The 4,602-nt window shown below is 36.3% G+C and overlaps 1 long non-coding RNA gene across 1 annotated transcript; it reads left to right on the top strand.

Moving 5' to 3' along the window:
* Positions 1 to 240: 240 nt before the first annotated feature.
* LOC138870025 (uncharacterized) lies at positions 241 to 4,077 on the top strand. The gene is made up of 3 exons (XR_011400213.1): positions 241 to 654; positions 862 to 1,042; positions 3,537 to 4,077. It is a non-coding gene; the product is annotated as an uncharacterized lncRNA (long non-coding RNA).
* The last annotated feature ends 525 nt before the right edge of the window (positions 4,078 to 4,602 follow it).

Here is a 4,602-nt window from a genome sequence, read left to right as displayed (position 1 = left end):
AACTATACATTAACACCCCTATGTAACAGGTAGGCACGTAAAACCAAGTAGAATGGAAAATAGGACAGAATTAAAATGAAAAAGATGACATTTCATTCAGCATAATTGTAGACTCTGACATACAGAGAATAAATAGCAAAATGATTCTAACAAACTAGACACCTGACAACATATAACAATGCCACCTTTTAGGGACTATATAATATATAAGAAAAGACTAAATTGACAACTATTAAACTTAAGGACTCCAATACATAACAAAGAACTAAGAGTAATAATGTTCTTCCTTCTCTTTCGTAACATTCCATTCCCCATTGAAGAACCTTGACATCATTGTCAAGGTTGAAACTCTGGAAACTGAGAACAGAGAAAATTGTAGTCCTCCCAAGTTGCTTCTTCTGGAGATAGATTTGCCCATTGCACCAACACCTTCACAACTGCCTTATTCTTCTTTTTCACTATCCTCCGATCCAAAATTGCCACAGGTTCCACCAAAATCTGTCCATCATTGTAACAAATTGGGGGTTCCATGGATGGCACCACTTGATTTCCAACTTTTTTCTTCAACTGGGAGACATGAAAAACTGGATGAATCTTGAACCCGACAGGTAGCTTCAGCTCATACGCAACATGCCCGATTTTCTTGACAATTTGGTAAGGTCTGTAGTATTTTGAAGCCAATTTCAAATTTCTACGAACAGCCACAGAAACTTGTCGATATGGCTGGAGTTTAAGAAACACCCAATCGCCTTCTTAAAAATGTCTTTCTGTTCTCTTTGCATCGACATACAACTTCATTCTCTCTTGAGCCTTCCTTAAATTTTCTTGTAAAACTCGACTCATTATCTGCCTTTCTCGCAGCAATTCATCAACCGAGTTCACCTTGGATTGAGCCACAAGCTCAAATGTTGACTGGGGAGGATCATAGCCATATAACGCCTTGAAGGGGGACATTTGAATTGCGGAATGAAAAGTTGTATTGTATCAGAACTCTGCCAAGCTTAACCATTTGCTCCAAGCTGTAGGCTTGTGACCAGTTATTGTGAGCACGTGATTTTTGCCTCACACGAACCACTCCTAAAAATTCAAAATCAAATAAATCTTTCTTTTTGTGTGCAATTTTGTGAATTTTCGTGATATTTTCTGTAATTGTTTGCATTTGTGTGTGCATGTTCATTGGTTAAATTAATGAAAAATACAAAAAATATGTTGCATGTGCATTTAGGATTTAATTTGACATTCTTTTTAATTAATCAATAACTAGGTGTTTTTGCAAAAGTAAAAAAATTAAAAATATATATATATATATATATATATATATATATTCTTTGCATTTTAGTAATTAATGTCGAATTTTATGTTTTCTTTTAATTTGGGGTTTAGTTATTTGTGATAATTACTACTTAGAGTTAATTAATATTTTTAAGATAAGTTGGTCAAAATTAAATTTGGGTTTGTATTTTATTAGGAAGAAAATTGAAAAGAAAATAAAAGAGAATGAAATAGGAGTTGGACTAGTTTTAATTAAAGTCCCAGGCCCAAAACCAGTCCAAACCCGGTCCACCACCAGCTTAGCCAACGACGTCGTTTCAGAGCTGATAAGTCTCAACTATCGATCTCATTATATCGAACGGTTTAGTCCATCTCCAGCATCGACTAAACGACGTCGTTTCATGTTTGTTGATCTGAACCGTTCGTTTCATTCGATCGAACGGTCTAGTATTTTCCTCGCAACCCGACCTGTCCACCCCACTAACCGACCCAATTCCCCAACCGGCCAAAACGACCCCGTTTTACATAAGTGAACTGATCCATGCCGTTGATCTCAATTTATCCAACGGTTTGGATTCAATTCCACAACCTGTATATATATATGTAACACACCCCGCCCCCCTAAAGCCCCTACCCAGTCTCCTTCGTCTCTTCAGAGACGACCTAAATCCAAACCCTAGCAGCCGCCGCCCTCTCCATCGCCCTAAACCCGGCGACGCCGGTTCCAATGACCTCCTTCTTCACACCACGGAGCCCCCTCAACCTCCCCATTCCAAATATCCAAGCACCTCTCTTCGAATCATAACCAAGCGCCTCGAATCTTCAATCGAAGTTCAGTAAACAAAACCTAGATTACCCAATCAACCCCAAAAAATCACACCCCTGAACCACCAGGCTTCCCTCGTCCCAAATTCCATGATAGTTTTCCTCGAATCACCGGAGAGCCTTTCGAATTTCAGATCGAAAAGTTGAACCTTGAGTCCCCAAAAACACTGCTTAGTAAAGATTTCAAGATTTTTAGGTTGAAATAGGCTGTAATCGTGTGTTTTCAATCGAACAAAAACATATGATTAGAGCCCGTCTCAACCAAAAGAGTAGGAAGATCTTTTGAGCGGAATAAAGGGTTCGATTCTAGTAAGTGTTTCGGTGTTTTTCAATGTTTTCTTTTATGTATCTTCCTCCTCATCCCTTTCCCACAGGCTGAAATTCACGGTCTTATCATTTTCTTGTCCTTTTATTATATGAAGTTTCAGTTTGTTTGTGTCTTAATTTGCTGAGAACAACAAATGTGAACATTGCATGTCAAATTACTGCTCAGTTAAACACGATAATTTGTTTGCAATTTATGTTTGAATTTTGGTTTACATGATTCTATAAATGTGTGTATGTTTGACTCAGGTTCAGTTCATTTTCAAAATCTCTACATCTCTTTTGGATCTATTTTGAAACCTTAACATGTAAATAATCCTCATAAGAGTAATGTGGTTAGTTGGAGTTAATTAAGAAACAAAGGGATTGGTAGTGGACATGACAGTTTGTCAACACCTTTAGAGGTTTAATTAAAAATTGAAAAGAAGGATCAGTTGTGGAAAGTAACAGCCTTTAAGTACCTTTAGAGGTGGGAATTCAGAGAAGAACATAGGGTAGGTTTAAAAAATTGAAGATGGCAGTAAGGCTGACACCCTTTTAAAAACCTTTAGAGGTGGGGAAATCAGAAACAACATGGGCTAATAATAAAAGTTTAAAGGGGCGCACATGGGAGGGAATAAACATGCTGAAAAGTAAAAAAAAAATTGAATAAAAAGGGTTTAACATTGGGCTTTAAAGGGAACAGACCTAAGAGAAGAGTGGGGAGGAGCTGAGGAGATTCTGAGAGAGAGCTTAAGAAATAGAGAATTGAATACAGAGAGGAATAGGGAGAACACATAGACCTAAAAGAGGGAGACTAAGAGAAAAATCTGGAAAAAAAAAATCTGAAAACAGCTGAAAATTTTAGCACTGTTCCATTGAGTTTGAATTTGCCAATCTGAAATTTTTCTCTCCTTGAATCAATTTCTTAACTGTTTGGACTTAGAAATAGTTTGAGTTTCAGTCATTTATCTTGGATGTCGAGTTTGTTGGTTTTACTGTGAATCCGAAATTGGATCCTTGGTTGCATTTCACGATTTTGAACTGATCTGTGGCACTATTTTCTTGGATCTGAACTCAATTCTACTGCTGTTATTGCTGAAATCCTCACCCTTTTGTTTCATCTTTACTTCCAGGTATTTATCAATTCCATGGACACCACTTAAGGGTAGTTTGAAGCTTGATTCTGAAATGTGAACAAATTGGATGATGGTTGCTATTGAATTCTCACTTCTGTCTCTTTCCATTTCATGCATAATGTGTATTATTTAGTTCGGAGATAGCTTGGGCGAGGTATATTTATGCTTGAATAGAGTATGACTAGGTTTGTAATCATCTTATTGTTGGGTGCATCTGCTAAGTTCTTTGTTTTAGAATTAGCTTTGGTTTGAAACATATAACAAATTATGGCTTAGTTACTTGGATTTCATGGGGTTTGAATTGGTGTATATGTATAAGGGGACTTTCAAGGACATTCATAATAGGTATTTTCATATGTAGTAATTTCGTTGTTGAGCTCCTAAGTTGTTGTTGCTTCGCTAAATGTTTTGAACTTCTTTCTCACATTCTAGCTTTAGTTGGTTACTTGTTCTTGTACCTCCTGCTGAGAGGTAAACACATTAATTACTCTGTAAGTCTATTTCATTTATGTTAATGAACTATCCTCCCTTGTTTTGACATTGATGTTCTTGCTGAATATTCAAATGTGTAGATGTAAAATATCACCAAATGGTCATAGATTCACACAAAGTCCCTTTTCGTTTCTTAGATCATTTTTACCCACGAATAGTAATAACATCGCGTTTTCTCAATTACATTGTCTTTGATTTCTCTTTATCAGCCCGTATGTGCTAAATGGGTAGCGTATGAAGTGAATCAATTTGTTAATACAATATGGGTTTAAATTGATTTTAATATGATCTCATTTGTCAAGATGTTTGAATTGTGCCAGTTATTTGTCTTTTAGCAGTAGATATATTCTTTTTTTATGTGATGATTCGTCTGTCAGTGTTGCATTTTAAGTCAAATGATTTCAATCCTATACCTTCTAATAATTGTCGCATTTCCCTTATGAATGGACAGAATCGTTGAATGATTGTAGTATACATGCCTCACCATCTTTTAGTTAAGATCTGCCCTGTTTTTCACAAATAAATTCCATAAACTCTCGGCCTTAATCCCAAGCTTTAGGAAATATCAACT

This window comes from Nicotiana sylvestris, chromosome 6, assembly GCF_000393655.2.
Source record: "Nicotiana sylvestris chromosome 6, ASM39365v2, whole genome shotgun sequence".
Taxonomy (NCBI): Eukaryota; Viridiplantae; Streptophyta; class Magnoliopsida; order Solanales; family Solanaceae; genus Nicotiana; species Nicotiana sylvestris.
This window is presented reverse-complemented; position numbering and strand designations above follow the sequence as displayed.